The sequence below is a fragment of the Manacus candei genome, unplaced genomic scaffold, assembly GCF_025592945.1.
Source record: "Manacus candei isolate 608988 ecotype Guabito, Panama unplaced genomic scaffold, ASM2559294v1 h1tg000025l, whole genome shotgun sequence".
In the NCBI taxonomy this organism is placed as follows: Eukaryota; Metazoa; Chordata; class Aves; order Passeriformes; family Pipridae; genus Manacus; species Manacus candei.
Genome location: NW_026138073.1, coordinates 11,998,393 through 12,020,776, shown reverse-complemented (window position 1 = coordinate 12,020,776; position 22,384 = coordinate 11,998,393). Strand labels below are relative to the sequence as shown.

Below are 22,384 nucleotides of genomic sequence, written 5' to 3'. Positions count from 1 at the left end.
GCAAAACTGGAAAGTTTCCTTTCTGTTGTATCACCCCATTCAGTGTAGCACTGAGTCATGGAATGCTCCTTTCCCTTCAGTGATAGGACTAAGGTGAAGATAAAGAACTTCTACATTGTCATAGGTTATCCATGAAAATTCCATATAAGCAAGCAGCTCTGAGAGATGGGGAGCAAATAAATCCAGTTTGTTTGTTCTTTAAGGTGCCACTGTACAATGAGATGACTCACAATGATAAAGTGAGAGTGTTTTTTTGACTGGAGCTTTTCTACAGCTGGGGGACACCAGAGAGCCCTTTGCCTCCCCTTGACCCATCCTCTGCTGTATGATAAGGAGTGAATTAACACTGCAACTGTTTCCTAATAGGGGTGCTAATTAAGTCTGTCATTCCCATTCGACCAGCTACTCTCACAAAGCCTGCAAGAATTTTGTGAATCTGAGCTCTTTAGGCTTTGTGGCCAGTTGAGTTTGAAGTCACCTGGGGAAGGATTGAGAGATGCAGGCCAAGCGTAGGACCTCACACCATTTGTCTTTGAATTTTTGAGTTGAAAAAACCACCTTGGATAATATAAACAAGTTCTGCACCTATGGAGCAGTAGACTTTTAGGATAAGACTATTTCATCATAAGTTACAAAAAACCAATAAACACCTTCCCTCCATCCCCAGCAGAGGCAGAAATTAGTTTAAAAGAACTGGGTTCCTCTAAACCCATGGCCCAAGAGGGTCAACACTTGCCTCAGTGTTAACTCTGTGTTTCTGCCTCAAAGGGTGAACCTCTCTAGCTGTCAGCAAGCAGTAAGCAAGCCATCAATCAAGGAAGAGCTAGGTCTTCACACAACACTTTGATTAAACCTTTGGTTTCAAAGCTGAATCTCCTGTGCCCTTCTGTAATTCTGGGCTCCACGGGCAAACAAACGCAGAAATGCCGCTGGGGAAAGCATGTTTGTGTGAGATTTCCAACGCAATTTTGCAGACTCAGATGTTAGGCAGTTTAGATAAGGGGATGATTAGAGGTCTAAGCCTAAGGTTTGAAATACCCAGACTTCCTGGAACCACTGGTGCAAATCCCACCAGGGCTGACTCAGCCCTCCACCTCCCGACAAAGATAAAATGAACTCCATGCAGAAGTGTGACTTGGGAGTCTCCACTGGCCAAGACCCCACCGGGGCAGAGATAACCATGGTGTCCACAGCACAGGAGGGAATTCCTTATGTGGCAGAGGCATAACGCCCTCAGTCTGCCCACACCGCAGCTCCTGGGAGTGCTTGCACTCCTCAACTCTGACAGAAGTGATTTATGAATCCTAAACTTTTCTATAATTTTGCTCCTGCATGTCTTGGTGTGCATGTCCAGCATGTTGCAGTGCTTCTGGCAAAACTATGGCCCTTCTTATCTTTCTGTTATGCTACATATTGACCCCTTCAGAGGAGCACCATATCAGCACAGTTTGTGACTCACTCAGAGAAAAGCCCTACAGAACCATATTACATTGCTTTTCTATCAATCAGTGCTGTGATCCAATAATTTTTATTTCAGAAAATAAATCAAACTCCCAAATCTCCAGTATGATCTTCACACAAATATTTGGTTTGCCAAGCACCACTACCCAAAAGTTATCAGCAACAACCTTTTAATAAACAATCTGAACTAACCGATTTATCCTTTCTTTTCCTTTCAGCTACTGGACAATTAGCCAACGTGACACAAAATTCCAGCACACATTTTCTCTTTGAAGTTTTTAATAATATTCTCCTTTAATAATTCACAGAGTACTTGCAATTTATTCTTTTGTGCCGTGTTCTGAAAATTAAGTCATCTGATCAGGGACTCCTCAGGAAAAAAGATAAAGAAAACCACAGAACTTCTGCAACCATCAAACACAGCATCGATGACTGATTTCACAATGAAGCATATGATTTGAAATGCACTTTAGGAAAGTATTGAAACAGCAGAGCTAATTAAACCTTTGCTTTCCAGTAGCATTCAAGCCACTACTGCTCAAACATTCACAAGGCAGCAAATCTGTACAGGACATACATACTTGAATACTCTAAAGTAAAACTACACACATGGACATTGGTAGAACCAGACCCACATTTTGTCATTCATCATCCTATACTGAGATCAACAGATTGACCAAATTGACCAAACCAGGTAGCAGATCCTCACTTCTGTTACTCAGTCCAATGTAAAAACAGCAGTAAGAAAATTCTAACTCATCCTCTCTCTAGCTCCTGTTTTCACTGTGGCCAAGTGGACGATGACCCCATCAGCACCTCAGCCCCCAAAATGTTCTCCAAGAGAGGCAAGAGATGATGTGCTCATTCGTAGTTCTTTGAGCCAAAAGAAGCATCCCCAAGCTGCCATCCAGCCAGTCATACAAGTGAATTCAAACCAAACATCTAACTTCAGGGGAGGTGGAAATAAAGATCCTGTTTTCCTGGACTTCTTATTCCCATGATTGAATTATCTTGTGTCTTAAAAGTACAAATCTCATGTACCTGTTGTGATGGAAACATCTCCAGTGCCTGCAGCCAGAGTGGCTGCAAGGAAGTACCTTACCCTTCTTTTCCTCTCTCTCAGATTCTTTGAGACTAGTCATACAGTTTCTGCATGTGCAAAAGCTTTTCTTTCAGATGAAATAGTGGTTTGATTGCCTCTCTTCCTCCTAATGTTTTATTTTCACAAAAAACCCAGAAACACAGTATCATTGAGATCTCTACCCTCCTGCCATCTTTCACTGAACCTTGCAGACAGGCTCCAGTGTTACTGGGGGAAGGAATGAGACCCATTTCTTTTAAGCCAAGGCTAAAAATTACTCCAGAAGCCACTCATGCACACAAGAAAAACTAAATAATTTAGTGGAATCCTTGTCTTTCCAAATAAGAATGTCCACCTTCTGTTTTTTAATACCATGCGGCCAGCATTTTCATTCTGCTTTGGTCTGGCTTAAATTGTCACCCCCTTGGGGTTACAAAGACAAAAGTCTTTGCCTTTCTATTTGCTTTTAAAATGTCCTGTGTGCCCAGCAGCTTCAAATATAAAATAATCTCTAGAGCTGCAAGGAGAAAATTCTCCACAAAGACAAGCCTGAATTTTGTAATAAAATTGTGTCTGTGTTGAGGTGCCCTAGTGCAGAAAAATTTCCTCAACAGGATTTCACTGACAAAAATACTTGCTTTTTGTCATTTCATGTTTGAATACACATGAAGACTGCATCTAAGCTTGGGTAAAGCATTCACATCAGAGCAGCTTTGTAAGTGAAATTCCCGCTCAAAGAACAGAAGGAGTGATTTTTCTTGACCCATCCCAATTTAGCAATAAAATTCAAATGTGGCAAACCAGACCATCCAGGCTTTTTATTTTTCCTTTCTTTCTTTTCTCCATCTCTCACCCCTCCCTTTTTTTCAAAGCAACAAACATTTTGTTGAATTGTTCTAAATAATGACAGCATTTGAAACCATTTCAGTCTGTTTAAGATCTCAAGGGAAAAATTTGGTGAATAAATGACTTGGGATAAATCAAATCATTCTGTTCTAATAACTGTGTCTCTCACTCTTCTTATCTCAATTGCTGTCCCTACTTCTGTGTGCTCCTGCACCTCCCCGGCCAACTCCTGAGCATTGCCCCTTGCTCTGAAGTCACTGCATTTGCCTCCAGCTCTGTAATGGTCCCTGTTCTACCTCCTCTCAGCAAGCTCTCAGGCTTTTCCTGTCTTGTCTTCTGTTGCAGTCCTTTATTCCATGCAGTCCCCAACCTCTGTCCACCAGCCCTTCATCACCAGCCTGCTGTGCATCTCTTCTCACTACCCTGTCCATCAAGTCTGCTGCGTGTTGCACAGCTCTCTCTGTTGAGGAACCCTGGCTCCTTTTCTCCCCTAAAATCAACTTCTCATGCAGGCACAACCATCTAGACGAGACCCTGGTACCTCTCTACACCTCATTGCAAAGCTAAGATAACATCCTCCACTTCTCCTCTCTTCCCCCCTGCACCCTCATCCCCTTCTCCCCAGCTGCTGTTCTCCACCACTTGACACAGCAGCTGTAAAACCAACATCCGTCCTTTTCAGTGGCCTTTGGGTATGGTTTGCATGGGAAACGCTTCCCGACACGGACCTGCCTCCTGTGCCGGGGTGTGTGGCACAGTCAGGAGAGGTCAGTCGATGGCTTGACCTCCTAAGCCCATCTGCCTCCACGCAAGTGAAGACACAAGCTCTAAACACGTATTATCTTTTCAGGACATTTGTTTCGGGAGCAAGTTGCGCTAAGCAAAGGTACGTCAATTGATAATAAACCTGCTCCACACTGTCATTTGTGGGTGATTTGAGGAAAAACAGACCATGTAATCAGGTCTGAGGGGTCCCTAATACCAGAGACGCTGGTGCTGTCAGCTATAGAAAATAATTAGAACGTTATCCCTGTGGCAAGGAGAATGTAAATACATCTAAAATACGACATAATGACATTCTCCTCTGTAAGCCAGGGGATCTGCTTCAAATAAAAGGGCCATTAACACAACAATTAAAGCCGAGGGGGCCGGTGAAGTAGGGAGCTGGCCTGGTGCAGGGCGAGGCGAGCGAGCGCCCGGCGTAAATCTTTCGCCATCCCAGCCAGGAATGTGACTATTAGCCCTCTCATGACCCGAGGGCTTCCCAATAATGCATCTGCTCTCTGTCAGGGCCAGGATTTCGTAACGTCCTCCAGTGCGAGCCCAGGGCTGACTCCACGGTGCGGCGCCAAAGAGGGAGTCGGCGGGAGCAGGGTGGCTCCGCGCTGGACCTTGGCCCCTGTTCAGCAAAGCACTTAACCGCAGGACGCAGGGACGCGTCTCCTCCCAGGGATGTTCGGGCACCCGGAGATGAGCGATGGGTGGGCTTTGCTCAATCACGGTCGTTCAGGCTTTCCCGGAGCAGGGCTGGACCTGTGATCGTCTTCAGCAGTTCCTCTCTCCGTATCCCTCGTGGGGATGTGCCCATGGAGTGGGGAATGTCCCTGTTGTGAGACTGCAGCTCAGGGAACCTGTAAGGACCAAGACACAGAGAGCACAGAAATTAAGGCGTGTTTCAAAGGAAATAATGTCACTGCTTTCACTGTCCAGACAGCAAACACTCTGAACAGGCTCCAGGCAACACAGATAATATTATCTATGAGCTCCACAGCAAACTTCCAGAAATGATGGACAAGTGCTTGGAGAGGCCAGCAGTTCCCACCTTTCATCCAGTCTGAAGCAGGTGTTGATAAAGTCCCAAAAATATCACGAACTTTGATTCCAGACAAAATGCATCCAGCACATCCCTGCAGGTTGCTGGCAAATGAAAAATATCACTGAGCTGGCAAAATCAACTTCCACAGTAACATCAGGCTCAAGCATAAGTTTCCCTAAAGCTGACAAGTTAGGTCACAAATAAAGATTTTATTTGTTTCCTTGTAGAGATGAAAATCTCATCAGGTTCAAAAGACTTTTCTATTTTTCTGCCTCTTTCTGTTTTTTAGTTTGGAGACTTTTTGTGGTAAACGTAAAATTTGATATGTTCAGCGGAAGTTTGTGAATGCCAGAAAACAGGAAATGGTTGAGTCATGGAGGAAGAGAATCTTTACCAAATCCAGCTCTTTTGGAAAATCTGTCAAAAATCAGGTTTATTACACCCATCCTCTTTTTCAACTCTACTAAACCTTCTAAGAGGATGACATAGCAGAGACTTCAAAACAAAACAAAACAAAAAATCCTCAGAATTGTACTTTTAAGCTCCAGTGTTTCAAAATCCAAAGGTAACATGCTACCTGTGTCCTGCTTTAGGCATATGGACATTCCCACTTCCCACCCCAAAATGAATAAATTTAAATAGTTGTAGGACATACAGAAACATACAAAAATGAACTTTAACTTTTTTAAAGAAGACACCTTGTATCCTCTCAAACTTTATGAGTAAGGAAGATCTGAAAATAACAACTCTAGAAATCACATTTCTCTTATGAAATCATACCATACCCTGAGAAGACACACAGAGAGAATTTCTCCCTACATTAATGACTTCCACAAAAGGAGCACTTGTTCAAGAACCGAGAAGCTGAATAACTGACTGAAAACCAGAATTTGACATCTAGAAATGTTAGCATCTCACAAAACGAGGCTGGGCTCTGGTTGCCAAGAAATTCAGACCCAATTCCAGGGCAAAGAGAAAATGTTTCAAACAGTCTGGGTTGTGTGGCCACTCAGTTCACCCCCCATTGATGGTTGCAGGATCAACACTGTCTAGAGGATGGACAACTGAGCGAAGAGAGAATTAAGTATGTCAAGGTAGAGCACACATCACAGTAGTATCTCAGTACAGAAAAAATTACATAAGCAAAAAATTATCTGCATGTCCAATATAGAATAATCTTTGAAGATTCTCATTACAAGTAAACACAAGGATAATAACTAATGGATAAGCTAATTAGTCATGCAAATCTGATGGATTTTCACTGCCTCCTTCCAGCCACTTACTTCTTTAGAAGGCATTTCATTTTCTGAGTAGAGCACAGTTTAGCCTCCAATTCATATTAGTTGGGCAAAAAGACAGTCCTTTAATCTTCTGACACTTTGGTCATCAGTGTGAGGCACATGGAAACTGTCCAACAGAGAAACAAAATGAGTGATAATATAAAAGAAAATATTATCAAAAGCTCCCAGGGACCAAAACGAGGTGGTGTTCTCTGGCAGATCTCATGCCTGAGCATTGTGGACAGCAGTAACTTATAACCTGCGAATGCAAGGACAGCGCCCAACACATGTCTCTTTCAATTATGTGAACTGCCTTATATATAATAGAGCTGGTAAAAACTATCTGAAATAAACAACAGCCAGCCTTTATAACTAAGGTCACACTGGCCAAAAGGGTTGTGAATGTTCCAGCAAGCTAGGAACAAGTTTCTAGACAGCTGGAGACATTTTGAGCAAACATGGGCCAAATTAAACCGGTGTGGGAAGCCAAAGTGAAACCAGTAAAAGCTTGCCTACTCAGACGACTTTTGTTTTAGCTGGAAGCTAAATTCAAACAAAATTCCTGGGATGATACTGCTTTGACTGTGACAGCAGACACCTGAGTCACGTGATAAGTGCTTTGCTTTAAAAATCTCAGCATGTCACTCCTGAGAACACTTGTACATCAGAACCACGAGAAGCAAAAACAAGGGGGGGGGAAACAAGGAAAAATAAAAGCTTTTGTACAAACCCTGTGAACCAAGTCCCCTATGTCTCTTTCCTTCCAGACATTTCTGAAAAAACAGCTCACTGGAACCACAAAAAACAACAACAACCGAGCAGCATTCTAATATGGGACATCCTGCCGGACCAGCCCGAGCCAAAGGAAAAAAGAAAGCCGCAAACATCAGAACTCTAATTGGACACTCAAACCTAAACCCTTACATTTTGGGACTTTTTTTTTTTCATTTAAACTAGAGTAATCAATTGGTCACCATAATAGAGGCTTCAAGCAGCTGGCTCAGTTATGTCCATCTGTGACGAACCTTCGAAGCAAAGCCATGTGTTCGAATGCACACACACTTGGAAATGCAAATAAATGATCAACTGTTGTGTCTTAAAATATCTACACTTGACTTCATGCATCACCACTAATAAGTATCATAGTGTAGTTCTAATGTTGCTTGTGGAGCTTTCAATCTAGTTCCCTAAAAATACAGTTTATACATTATTAAGTCCTAGGGACGGATTTCCTCTCATACCAACTTAAAAACCACGGGTGAAGGTTTATCAAGGGTCATTGCCTTGTGCTAATGACCCTATCTTGGGAACGGTTGCAGTTCAGAGGGCACAAGAAATAATACGAAACGATTATCAAGAAAAGGAAGACTATAAAACAAGATAGGAACCTTCGAAAAGCGCTTTTTTTCCCCCAGAAAACAGTAAATAATTGGAAAAGTGGAAGGAAAAAACCTTCCCTAATTAACTATTAAAAGAATTCCTTAAATGCAGACCCTTAAAAGAAGATTAGTGACAAAGCTCACAAGTAGGCCTTATCTAGTTATTATCTTTGTGAGCTGATATCTACTTTGCTTCCTTCCTACCAGCTGGGGAGTAAGATTTCATGGCTCCACTGAGTGGAGCAGGGGCACTCTTACACATCCCACTCCCCCTGTTGCCCACCAGCCTGGAAGGAAAAGGCTGCAAAGATGAAGCCCAACCGAGCACAGTCCCAGCACGATGTCAGATCACGGCTGGACCGCGACTCCCAGCCAGAGTCCAGCTTGGACCCAGGAGCTGGAAAATGCTCCTTGGCCCTTATTCTGCCTCTGGGATGTTTTCCAAAACTCAACCAGCTGCAGAGCCAAGGTCTGATTAAATGGAACCTGGGGCTGGACCAGACCTGTTTTTTTGGATTTACAACCCCAAAACCCAACTGCCAAGATACCACAAATCCAACATGATGCTTGACAAGTTGGGTCACTGCAGGCACCAGGCATCTGAGGTCCACGTTTGGGTCTATTGTAGGTTCCAGTATGGTACAACTCTCCCTTTGATGGCCGTTTACTTCAAGTAGGACCCACAGGTGCTTAGTTTTGGTATCTCAGAGTACCTTTTCTCTACTCTCCCCTGCCATTGCCTTTTTTTCCATGTTTTTCAGCCTCAGAGATAAACTCAGTAAGTAAATGGCCAAAGGATGTTGAGGCTGCTGCAAGAACAAAACCAACTACTGACTCTCTTTTTATCTAGTAAAGCAAAGGCTTAAATTCTCCTAAGAATAAACTGGTTTTTGTTACAAAAGAAAGGAAAATTCCTAGCAACAACAAGAAGAGAGATAAATGTCCTGAGAGAATATCATGGAACTAGAATAAATTACTTTAAAATAAGAAATCCAGGGTGAAGGGGAAACTCCCCAAAAGTGAACAAGTGCTCTTCCCATTTTAAATAAGGGATAGGTTTCCCCCCCGACTTTTTTTTTTCTTCCTTTCTTTCCAGCAGCTAGAAGTCCCATCTGGTTCCTGTTTCTATTCGTCTGATCTCCCAGAAACTTCTAAAAGCCATAAGCATCAGCCAAAAATTCCCCAGGCATGGACTCCTTTCCAAAATAGCCCACAAAACGGCATTTTTTAGGTGGGTTGGTTTGGAAGGAGCAAGGGGGGGTGTGTTGATTTCTGTAACATTCCTAGGAATTTCCTTGCATCTATTCTCCCCTCTAGAATTTCTTCTCTGCCTGAATCCCCCTTCCACTTTCTGCTGTGACTCTGGTCAGCACAGGGACTGCCCACTCCCATGTGACAGGATTCAACTCTTCTTGTGGGACCTCGCAAGATGCTGAAAGGCTTTTGTCCCCAGGGAAGGCAAATGAAGTTGCAACTCCCTTGCAGCTGAGGTCTCCTCTGTTGGGCTGGTTGCTGTTTCATCTGGAGGCTGCATAACTGGACATTTTTGCTAGCTAAAGCATTGTCAAGACAGAACTTTTAGAATTAGTACCTTGGTGTAAATAGTAAGATGGACAAGGTAAAGAGGCCATGCTCTACTCCATGCCCTTTGGGACAGGTGGAAGAGCTTTTCCAGCAGATACCCAGCTCCCATTTTGTCTGGAAGCAGAGGCAGTGGCATGAGGCACCATAAGATTTCATGGTTCTGAAAATGGTTCTGAAAAGCAACCAGTGTGTCCAGTTCCTGTACACTTAGGATCTGATCCAAGCAAAATTTAATAAAGGTGGTTAGCTCTCACTGGCTTTGGCACGTGCTTAAAAGCTTCCCTGCACACTTTACACAGTTAAGACCCAATAAAAGCAGCCCCAGTTAATTCATTAAGGGCACACCTCTTGGTTGCACCCAAGCCTCTTGCAAAGGTGCACAGACCTGCCATGGTAGCTCTAAGCATCTTGGTTTCCTCTGCTTTTGAAGCCTTATGATTCTTTACTGGATCAAACAAACTTTTACAATCCTTCAGACAGCAATTCAGAAACACAGGGAGAACAGGACAGCTCCAGAGATGGGACACGGACTCTAGAGATCTGTCCCCCACAAGAAAGCAGGCCAGGTCACTGATGACTATCAATTGCTACTTTTAGACATCTGAATTAATGAGACTATTTTAACCTCACAAAAGAACCCAACTGCCTGGCTGGACCCATCCAGCATTTGTTGCGGAGTAACAGAATAATCTAAAAGGTCACAGCTTTAACTCCACACCCTGCACTTGCTTGTGCTACTTGCTTTGCCTAAGAAAAAAAGTCAGAAGCATAGCAGAGAGCAAGCAGGCTCTAAGGCTCTGTGGCACAGTTCCATGACACAATGTGATGCTGTGCGAAGTTCAGCACATTAACATCCCAGAAAAACACAGTGATGGCAGTGTGGTGACAGCACCAAGTTAACTGACCTGCTGCAGCAGGGCCACTTCAGTACTGCCTCAGGTACCTGTACATGCTGCACCAGCTCCACAGACGCTCTCTGGTGTGTCCTGCTTTGCTGGCAGACTCTGTGTGTGAAGACTAAAGGCTGAACTGACAATAGAGACCAAAAGCTGGGTAAGGCTGTCCAGTCAACAGTGAAGTTCACTGTCCAGGGGAAATGGGCAGAGACTTTTTCTTCTGTTGACAAAATGCATCCACTCAACAAACTTCTGGGTCATCTTAGCACCTAGTCGAGTTTGAGAAGATACCAGTGAAGTTCTCTGGTCCTCCTGGCACAACTGTGGCATGTCAGAGATCATCAAAATCCCCTGGCATCCCCTTGCCCTTGCCAGGCACAAAACAGTGAGTTCAACCTAGCGAGGTATTTGTACCAAAGACCAACTGGCATTTCTAGTCCATGCACAGTCTGAGATGCCTCTAAGAACATCTCTCAAACACTCAGTATAATTAAATACTTCATCAATAAAAAGTAAACACACTTCATTTTCTATTATAAAAGAATCTCTCCCTCCCCCCTAATGTTTTATTTTAGCAAGTGCACTCAACCATGCTCTCAATCTGCACTTCATTTCCTGCTATTCAGTTTTCTGTGGTTCGCAGACAAAAATACCTGGGGAAAAAGAAAAAAAAAAAAAGGCAGCACAATACCAGATCCCAGGGGGATCTGATTTACCACAGGAGAGAAACGTGTACAGCAGGAGCTTGCTGTCCAGGTTGTGAGTGGGAGACACAATAGGTGGGACAGAGAGTATTAACCTTAGAGGCAGCGATGCCAAGACCTTCTTGAGTCCTCTCCCAGCCAAGATAGTGGAAGGTATCCCTGTTTTCATCTGTCATTGATTCCTGTAGAAGTAGCAACAAAAGCAAGGGCATGGATCTGTGCAGGGCATTTCTCCAGTCCCAGAGAAAGAGCAAATAAGACCTTCAGTCCCTGCTCTTGCCAGACCAGGCTCTTTCATCATAATGGAGTAAAACCAGAGAAATGCATTTTTGCAGCCATTTCCATCCATGAAGATCCCAGAGCACTTGGTCTTCTGCAACTGTGGTTGTCATAAGACATGAAAGCAGGCAGAACCTGGCAGCAGATTGCAATGGGATTTATGGACCAAAGAGGGTGTTCCCAGGGCTGCAGGCAGGAGGTGGCCATTCTCCTTGCAATTTGGGCAGAAGGAGGTTTCTGAAGAGAGGTTTGGTGTTCTTAGAGATGGGGTTCTCCCCACCCACTGCAGCACAGACTTTCCTCACCAAACAGATGCTTCTTGTGCTGCTCCCTGTCAGAGAGAAAACAGGGGACACAGGTGAACCAAGCCCAAAGAATAATTCATAAAAGGAAAGCCAGCAGATGCACCTCCTCCACTGCAGCAGGTCAGGTCAGTGAAGGGACAGCAGGCAAGGCTGGAGATGGAGCTGTGTCCATCCCAGCAGGCACCAGTCCCACCCCACCTGTTCCACCAGTCACAGAGATGATGAAAACCACAGCAAGGAGCTCACTCACACATTTTATCACATCCCTTCACCGCAAGAAACATGAAACAAGACACTAAATAGGTGGCAGAGCATTAGAAACATCAAACCTTATCTGCGCTCCAGCTTCCTCCGCTATTCCCAGAGAAGAACTGCAAATTACAGGTTTTGCTGGAGTTGATGTAGCAAAGAGGAAGGAGAGGGATGGAGCCAGGCCAGAGAAAAAGAAGATGGAGAAAGGGAAAACTGGTGGAAGGAGGGGACTTGGGGCTAAATGCAAGTGTTAGGGAACAGAGAAGAGTTTGTAAGCACAGAGATGGGAAGGCTGAGAGGGAGAGCCAAGGATAAATTGTTTTGGTGAGAGCTCCAACCCTGAAATAAATATAACCACCCAAGGGGGCTGTGTGACTCAGTCTGACATTTTGGCTATTTTTTTTCATGCCACCAGATGTAATCAATTTAGCTGGGGGGTGAGGGGGGAAGCACACACATATTTTTACTGAATTCTAATGTAAAAAAAAAAAAAAGTACGTGTTTTGGTTTGTTTGGGGTTTTTTCTAATCATAATATATGGCACTTTGTGCAGAACCAAGCATGAGCAGAACTTCCACCTGCCCTTTACCATCACAGAAATGGGAGTTTTGGGGACTGGGGGCAGATCAGTCTGTCCAGGAGTAGTCAGAGAAGCCCCCTCATCTCCAATGCAGCAGGAAGAAAACCTCTAAGGAAGACGTAATGGATAGCTGTGCAACTCTGTTCAAATTCGCTTCAATATGCACAAGGGAACAAATATGGCCAATAACATCCTAAGATATTGTCGTGCTGAAATTCTTTGTTTACCAAGAAACGACATGTTGAAAGCCCTTGGCATTTATGAAGCAGATGATTTCTATTCATTTATTTGAAGCATTTTACAGTACTTACCCAGACACTTGGAGCGATTATCTTGCCAGATCTCATGGCGCAGGACTGGGTCAGATGGGCGAGCTCCAGAAAAATCTCTTAGTGTCCTAGAGGAAGTGGTGTGGTACTCAGGTAGGTGCTGCTCACCCCTCTGAACCCATCCAGTACCAAGGCAAGGGAGGGGGCCCATACTGCTTATTGCTTGCAGTTGTATTTTCAATTGGGCATAGAGAAACCTTCAACTTCTGTCCAAACCTTCGGGGAAATGTTTCTGTGCACTGTTAAACAGCTCCTGCATTCCACCCAGGGGCCGATGCTGTTCTGTGGTAGGTGGATAGTTCTTATATTTACTCTTTGCAAAATATTTTGGACTCTGGAGAGTTCTTGCTCAGGCAGACTCCTCCTGAATTAATAACAGCTTTGCCTGAGCAACAGCTAAGAAATGAGAAGACAGTGTTGCAGAAATCAGTAATTTTTAATTCATCTTGGTCAGGGGCTCTGTAGATAAAAGTGCTGGTGGGAAATACCCATTCCCCCTTTCTGTTGTACAGTGGTCCCCCTCTACTTCCTGCCCACGTATCTTTGAAGGAGCCACAGAAACTTAGCCCAACACAGGACGGCATCACACATCGAAAAACTAAGTGAAACTATTCACTTAACTGGCTACCAAGGCTCCATCCAATGACCAACATCATGTCCATTGTATCTAACATCTAAGACATCACTGGCCCTGCATTTTATTTTAAAATCTGTGAGGAGGCAGCATTCCTCAAGACTTACTTCCACCATGACTAGATCTTTGGATGTCTTCTCCTTGGATGACTATTAGCATGGAAAAGAAGTCCCAAACCTTCCCTTGGAGGGCCTCCCTTTTCTCAGCTCTCTTTTAATTAATCCCACTCCCATTTCCTAGGAGGCTCTGTGCTGAAGGCCATCAGGAACAGGGGAGTTCTGTGAGGCTGTTTAGTTTTTAAAGATGATCTCTAGTATGTGTTCATTTTCAACTCAGAGCACATATTTTTTTCTCTCTTGAACACATCCTCAGAATCTTAAACTCTACTTCAAAATCAAATCCATCGCATTTATTTAAAGTGTCACAGTTGCTCTTATCTGTCGTGTTAATTATAAAGACTTTTTTTCCCTTTAAGTGGGAGTCGTTTGAAATATATATAAATTATTCTATAGCATGACTTCTTATCACCTATTCTAATGTTTCAAATCAAGTCATCCACCATGATGTATTCTGGGTATTTTGCAAATTAGCCATTTTTAATGCATTTTGCATACAAGGACTTATTTCTTGTGCTCAGTGCATAGCCTACACCAATTTTGTACATGTATGCATATGTCTGAAAGTATCAAATTTATATCTGCTTGTGGGGAGAATCTCTGAACATTCAAGGAGTTGCCCCATCACAATGGGGTAGAAAAGGGAATAGAGAAAATTCTACATTTGCATGATGAGCTTGCATTAAGTTTGTAATGTCATTAATCCTTGGACTGGAACTTGCTAACTTTTGAAGATTTAACTAGTTAAGCATAATATTTGGTTATTCTAGTTTTTCAGAAAAAGAAGGTTGTCTAAGGAAAACAATCTTTAAGTTTGAAAGTCCTGAGGAAAAACACATATTAAACCACAAGCCTCCTGTAAATGATAAATTCAACCTGGAATCACTGTTTCAGAATCACCATGAATGGTGGTCTCCCAGTTCCCAGAGGTAATTTTTAGTCCTGCAGTCCTAAACACATTTTTCTGTATTTCAGCTGCCCTTAAAAAAAAAAAAAAAAAAAAAAAGAAAAAAAAGAAGGAAAACACAAACCAAAAGCCTCCTAACAAACATACTCTTAGCTAAGTTAACACCAGGTTTTTCAGTCTGGCATCCTCGACCCAGATAGGAAGAAAGGCGAGCTGCAAATCCAATACTTGCACTAAGATACCCATTTTAAATTTCCACAACTTTATAACTGATAAAATGCTTTTCCTTAAGCTGAATAATTTTTCTAGCCTCCTTGCTAAGGAGATGGAATTGAAGTCATGATAAAAAAAAAAAGTTGGTACATTAGACGTAGGAAGTAAAGATTTTTGCCTTTATGTTTTTGAATGATCCTTAAAAAAGTAGAACAGACAAAAAACTAATGATCAAAATATTTTTTTTCAGTAGAAAGTGTAGTTTTCACAAAATCTGAATGTTCCATGGAAAAACTAATTTTACCAGAGCTGCTTAGTTTTCCACTGGGGAAGATCTAAATAAGAGATTTCCTTTTAAGTTCCAGTTGACTGAAATGTAAGCTTTTAAGTAACTTTTTCAAATAAATAAACAAGTAAATAAAGTAGGATCTGTCCTCTAAAGATTTTCTTCAGCCTGATGTCTCCTGAGACATGAAAGATGGACATTTACCACAAGGCAGAGATTAGCAAGGAGCTCCACAAAGAGCACTCCAACCAGCACAGCCCATACCTTCAGCAAAAATGTGTCACTGGGCTAAGAGGAAGCATGGAAAATTTCAACCCAAAAGGAGAGAGTCTGAGAAAGATATGAGCACAAGTGATGGAGGACAGGCAGGAATAGCAGTTGGAGCTCAACCTCTGTTCCAGAAGCTCTTGCCAGTGACTGCGAGTGCTAATAAATAACAGTCCTCCTGTACATGCCACGTGCAGTCAAGGAGAGAGAGACACATTCACTTCTGCTGTTTAACAGCCCAGAGTAGATCCACACCAGTATCCTTACCTCCAGGGACACCATCTCTTGGGATGTCATGTGTTAAGGGCAACATCCTACTTTGCTGAGCCTCCATTTATTGATCTTTCTGTCTGCTGGTGGTCTTGAGAGTCTTGCAAGCACCAAGAGCTGTGGTTGGGTACCACCACCCCATGCACATCTCTGGTACAGGCTCAGGTCCTTCTGCATGTCTTCCTTGAGTACAAGGGCATGGCAGCATTACCATGACTTCCAGGTAACCAGCAAGAAGAAAGTCTGGGGGTAAATAGGCCTGTCCTTTTCCACCTCTCTGCCTGCCAGGACCGGTCCTGGCCAACCATGACTTCTTTTGCAGAAGGAGATGTCGCTCTTATGGAAGAGTTTCATGGAGCCCTTCCACTGCATGCTCATCCTCTCCTTGCCCTCCTTGAGAACCTGGCACTGCTGAGGTCTGAGCACCACCAGAGGAGACTGCAACCTGAGTCCTGTCCCAGCCTGAGAGCCCCACACAGCTTCTCTCCACAGACATCTCTCCCCGCCCTCAGAGCAGGGCAGATGTCCCCAGAAGGCAGCTCTCAGGACAATTTTCAGACAATCCAATATAAATGGAGTTTGAAAATCTATTTCTTCATAGTTTCTTACTGCCCTGAAGCACCTTTTCTCTCTGTTCACACTGCTGGGGCTCAGCAAAATTGGGGGTGGTTTTCTTTTTCTCTGGAAAACAGAAAGGAAAACAAAAAAAAAAAAGTCAGTGTTGCCAACTCTTGCAATTTTAGTCCCACAGTATTTGATGTTTTTCTTCACCCCCTCCCCAGCTTCTTGCTCCAATGCATTATGCAAAAATCTCAGATTTCACTTTTAAAGGAGAAGAAAAAGGAACAAGCACTCCATTGGCTTCCAGATTCTAGAGAAAAGCTGAGAAACACAAGCTCAGAGCATTCTAAGGCACCTCCAAAACAAAAAAGAAAACGTGGAGAAACCAGTATTTATAAACCCTTGCGACCTGAAGGACCCAACAAATTTTTGAGCCCTTGGGCAGTTCCCTGAGGGGTCAGCTAATGCCATAGACACCATCAAATCTGGCATTAGCCAGATTTCATCTCCCAGTGCAACAACATGGAGATGAGGAGAGAGTGGCATTTCTCTGGGCCATGGGGGCTTGGAGTCACACATTGTTCTGCTCACCCACCCCAGCGTGGGACATGAATGGTCTGGCCATGCCCACAGTGCTAAGAGAGGCTCAAGGACAGCTTCAGGTTGCTCGATCTCTACACTTCCTGAGCTCATGCCCACCTCCTCCCACAGCCTGGCCATGGCATCTCCCCATGTCTGTGAGGTAGCTGGTGTAGGTGGTTCCATGGTGGAGCTGGTCTATGCTGCAGCTGGGCACAGACCCCCATCACAAATCCCACTGTGGGGGATCTCATGGGTGCCTGGTTGAGACAAAAAGGCTGAGGACTGACATTTCTAGTCAGGGCATTGGGACAGATCTACCTGCTGCCAAGGGAATATCCCCGTCCCCCGCTCACTGTAAGCCTCTACCAGTTTAGAGAAACCTTGGAGAACAAGAGCTCATGCATGGATATTTACAGTCCTTTCAGGCACACACCTAGGTTGGATGTTTTTTCCAAAGCTGCTTGCTCCCTGCCTGGCCCAGGGTTGGCAGCACCACAGTCCTGTGCCTGCTCCAGTTCTGACCAGCATGGGCTCTCCCCAGCCACTGGTGTTTGCTGGAGTTGTCCCTCACTGGAAAGGCTCTCTGTGTATCCACAGCACCTGATGTCAGGCCTGGTCAGTTGTCCCTGTTGTTAGGAGCAGAACTGAGTTTCTATGTCACACTTTGGCCACCTGGAAGAGAAGGGGCATAAATCATGGCTGGAAGGGCAGGTAGCTTGCACCTCAGTGGGATTTCGAAGTTGCTCTAAGAGATGGTCCTCGGGGGTCCATCTTTACAGGAAAACAAGTGCCCCCATCATCCATGGGATCTTCTGGGTAAAACAGAAGATCTGAAGAGGTTAAAACACTGCATATAGGTACAGATATGGATACAGACACTGAGCTAAACAATGCCCAGAACTATGGGGTGCACACTGAGAGCATGAGCTGCCTTCTCATGCACCACATTATGCGCTGGGGGATCATTCACTGACCCTAAGGATTGTCCCTTCTGTGCTTGCTGGGTCTTTGTACTTTTAAGAACTGTGCCGAGAGGCCACTTCATCCCTGTATCAGGAACCTGTTTCAGAGGGAGGAGATGCACTCGGATTAGAAGAGTAATCGGACTGCTTGGAGACTTTGCTTTTCTTCTGTCTTGTTTTGGCTTTTTTTTTTAATCTAAACCACAAGTCATCCAACCTGAAATTTTGTGGCTGCTGTTTATGTATGGAAAATATTTAACAGTTCAAGTCAGAAAGCCCAACACTGAGAAATTTAAGGGCAATCCAAAACTCCTAGGGTCTTCACAATCGGACTAAAAATACCTCGAGAACAGGCTCCCTTGGACCAGATACTAATTTTGTGCAGCACTATGAAGGAATTAAAGCTGTCCTAAAGCACCAGCTGGGAACTGCCCTGACATTTTCATGTCATTTGCTCACTGGTCCTCTTGTGTAGGCCATGCAGGGGTGGGCTGGAGGTTTTCAGGGCCCTGCTGTAATCCAGCAAACCTTGGCTGGTAGAACCAGCCCCAGAAGAGATTCCAGCTGGCTTAAGTTAGAGCAGCCACAGGGCTGCTCTAACTTAAACCACCTGCCAGTTCAGTCCTGGGCCAGCTCTAGGATCTGGGAGGTAGAAACGTGGACAAAAGCCAACTTTGCCTGCTGTCTTCCTCATCTGTCCAAATAGGAGCTAGAGGTCCAAACCCCTTTTAGAGATGTCTCTAGTATAAGGCTTTACAGGGACACCTTTGAGCTTCTGGTTACATTTAAAGTCCAAGAACAGGGATGCCACCATTTAGTCCCATCTTCCTTCCTTACCTTCTTTCATCACAGTGCTCACATTCACAATATTGAAGCCTGAACATGAGGAAATGTGCAAGGACAGGTTATTTCCTGGAACAGCTGATGCTTTCTGCCCTCTTTTGACTTTTCAGGCAGCCTCTCCCCTGCAGCTCTGGTGCCTCCACTCCTGTAGGGAACCAAGCAATATAGACCAGGCAGAGAGGGGTTTTTCCTCTTTTAAAGAGTAGAAAATAAGAAAGTAAATAAAAACAACCAAAACTTTCTCCAAATATTTCCAGAGCTACTGATTCCAGTTTGAGCTTTGGCCATAAGATCACAACGGATTTAAACAGCCCTGATTCACCCTTATACAGAGACACACATAATCATGTGCAATGGTAGGAATTACCCTGATAATACAGCCTGAATTGTCCTGCCCCTGCCCTTCCTCCTTGCCTTTCGCCCTGCAGCTAGCAAAGATAATGAGTAACAGTGATATTAAACAGGGATTTGGAGTTTTTTTGACTTTTTTTTTCCCCAGAAAGTGGATAACACACTCCAGTAGATAGAAAAATCCATCCGAGTTTATTTAACTGTAACATTTATTAAGAGCAGTGAAAAGGTCAGCACGGAGCTACCAGTGTATGGGCTAAACTCCTTTCCCCAGCCTTGAATGCAACAAGAAAGCAGATCCTTTAAGATGCAACTATCTTAAGCTCCCCTCCGATGGTTAAACTCTTAGTAATTCTAGGTTTTGGAGACAAACGTCAAAGCAGAGGGCTCTTCCCTTCATTATTCAAGTAAAGGCCCCATCAATATTATCTGTAATAAGAATCTGCTGTTGACATGGCTCACCCCGCAGTTCCTGTTCCAGGCAGTAGTCCCTGTCAATAGGATTAAAGTGGAGGAATGCCTTTGACAAGTCCACCGGCTGCTGATTCATTGCTGCCATCAGGCTGCCGGCTGGGAAAGGCAACGGGCACCATTAGCCAAGTCCTGCCCTAGCCAGCTGGGGGCAAGTGCCCCTGAAGTTTTGATTTCTTGTGCCAGAGGGGACCTCCCTAGAGCTGCACGAGGAAGTGAGGAGAGGGAAAGTCTGTAAGTGGTTTGCACCTCTCGTGGCCTACCGTACTGCTTTTGGCTGAGTAATGGGCGCATCAGCTGATGGGAAGTTTTGAGGTGGTTTGATGATCAGTGTTGGACCTGGTGGCACAGGGAAGCCATCCACCACGCATGGGATGGGAGGGAGTGTTCCTCAGCTTCTGCCACCATTACTTCCATGTGCGCCTGGGAGAACACATTAAACAGGGAGATGAAAGATGGATTCGCTGCCCTCACGCTGGAGCTGCTCTCAGTGCCATGACACCTGAGCGGTGCACCCCAGAGCAGCGATGGCAGCTGACAGACCTGAGGCACGATGGCACCAGGAACCCACAGTGAGAGGCACAAACTTACTCTGACTCATCTTTCTCCCGGAGCTTGGCCCATGCTTCACCAGCCATAGGGATGCAGGGATGTGCTTGTGGGAGCAGGCATAACACCATGGTCAGAATGAAACACTGCAGTAAGCGCTCTGGAAGCTCTGGGCACCAAGAGGTGCAGATCGCTGGTTCACAGTTGGGCATATCCAGTCCTCAACAATACTGACTCGTGTTTTTCTTCCCCTTTGCCTCCTTCTTTACCACAGCTCTCAATACAAAGTCTCTGTCATCACCCTCTGGCTTGTGTGGCTCCAGTTCTGCAAAGCCCTTGCCTCCCCCTCCCTGCAGGCTGGTGGCCACAGTGGAGGAACCAGAGAAGAGACTCTAGAGCACACTCTAGAGCCTGCTGGGTCTGACACTGGCTAAAAACCAGCACCCAACCACAAAAGTAAGGGAAAAAAGTCAGCTGCCAGGGAAAATCTGAGCCTCCTAACCTTCTACCTCTCAACTCTTTGAGTGGAGTATGCAGGACACATGTGCACATACACACACACACACACACACACACACACATTAACACCCTCATCTTTTCCAGTGACTAAGCTCCTGTCTAATTCATTCTGTTCCTGTCCCCTCAGGTGCTGAGGCCAGGTCAGGAAGCAGGCAGCCCAGAGTAAATAGATTAGCTCTTTTTTAAATAAAACCTCTATTATTATCCTTAGGAAAAAAAAATAACAACCCTCATTTTCAGGAATTGTTACATTTAATTAGGCTGCAGGTTCCACTGGGCTCTACAAATGGAGCCAAGAAAGCACGAATGTCAAAATATTCTGCACACAAGATGAAAAGCCCTGAGCTGGGCAATCCAGTGAAAGGGAGCCCTGTCAGCCCGCCTGTCAACTCTGCCGCAGATTTTTCAAACCTAATTAAAATGATCTTTAATTTTTTTTCTTCTGCTTTTAAAGAAACACATTTTTCATATTTTTTTTAATTTATTTTTTTTTTCCGCTTTAGTTTTTAATCAGCCTGATTTCCTGCATTGAGCCAGCCAGGAGGGAAAGTGAAAGGGAGACTTGCACAGGCATCCAGGGCTGGAAAACAGGAGGACGGGTGGCGGTTCAGGCAGCAAAGCCTTCGCTGCAGCTCAACACGCACCCGCTGTTTACTCACATGTGAGATCAGCCCTAACAGGAAGAACAAGGTACCAAATTCTGTCCCTGCCTGTTTCCTGCCACGTTCGGGGGAATGGGACCTTTCGGGCTCTTTGTAAATAAACAGGAGCGCATCAAAGGGACACCTGACTGCTGCACCCATTTTCAGCAAAACTAGAACAACTTACAGGCACTTGAATTTTTGGCTGACAGCTCAGACCAAAAGGGCCTTTACTGCCCTGGGATTAGCAGCTCTGATGCTTTGGAGCCGATAGAGGAAACCAGTTTGCAAATCCTGAAACAGGAGCTTTATAGGAAAGCTTGAGCCACCGATTAATTTTGCTCACATCTATGCCTTGCCCCCGCAGGGCCCTGCCAATCCCTCTCCCTCACTGGGTTCATTGTTTATATGTGTGAAGTTATTTGGATGGGCTGATCTCAGCAAAGTGGTCTGTAGAGTCCTGCAGCAAAACGGGAGGTTGCTGAGATGGAGGCGGCAGCACAGAGCAGAGCAAGTCATTAGGACTAATAACCAACATGATAAAATGGGCATAAACAGGGATAAAGAGATTTAAAACAAGAAACTAATGCTGAAGAGGAGGTTGGGTCAACAGCTATATAAACACACACTTCCCCTCCCACCTCCCCTGCTCTAATGTCTCCAAGAAACATATTTGCTTACTTAAACAACCATTTTTTTCAGCCTAGTTTCCTAGAGAAACGACTCTTTTGTGATCGTGCTGTGGGTGTGTCTGTCTCTCTCCCTAATAAAACTTGTGAACTCCCTGGCCAATTTCAATCAAGTTTGCCAGAAGGGCAGAGTCCTCAAAGAAACTAACTGCTTACAAGTTTTCCCGGGGCTGGGTAGACAAGAGAACACAGCCCATGCTGAGACAAAGGATGCAGCATGCGTGCACTTGATATTAAACATCAGAGCATCCAACCTTGAGCTGCCTCATATGTTTCCCTGCAGGAAGCCATGTTTCACTGAATCGCCCTAAGTGCACTGTAGAAACGGCATAATTTGAGCTGAGAATTTAAAATTGTGATGACTGACAGCCCCTCCTTCTGAGAAATTGTGTCAGCGCAGAAAGGAGTCCCAGCCAGGTAAAATGAGGTGCCTGCAAGCACAGGGGAGCACCAGCACAGCTCTCCAGGCACCCAAGTAGCCCTTCCTGCACCAAAGCCACCTCTTGGGCACTAAGGGGATCCAAGGCCAGGAGCAGGGAAGGGGTCACCTTCTGCTCTATACAACATCTCAGCTGCAGTGTCAGCAGAAACAGAGCAAGCAGAAACAGAGGTGGGAGCAGTCCAGCTACCATGGGAGTCGGCGACTTGTAAACTGAGAGCAAGTGACCCGGGATCAGCCAGAGGGAAGGACGTTGTCACAAGGTCAGTCTCCTACATCATCAATTTTCAGC

General features: G+C 44.7%; 1 long non-coding RNA gene across 1 annotated transcript; it reads right to left on the bottom strand.

Annotated features, from left to right (window-relative positions):
- Positions 1 to 15,549: 15,549 nt before the first annotated feature.
- On the bottom strand, positions 15,550 to 18,550 carry LOC127471633 (uncharacterized). Its single transcript, XR_007904716.1, has 3 exons — positions 18,428 to 18,550; positions 17,062 to 17,300; positions 15,550 to 16,166 (listed from the first exon to the last, which is right to left on the bottom strand). It is a non-coding gene; the product is annotated as an uncharacterized LOC127471633 (long non-coding RNA).
- Positions 18,551 to 22,384: the final 3,834 nt, after the last annotated feature.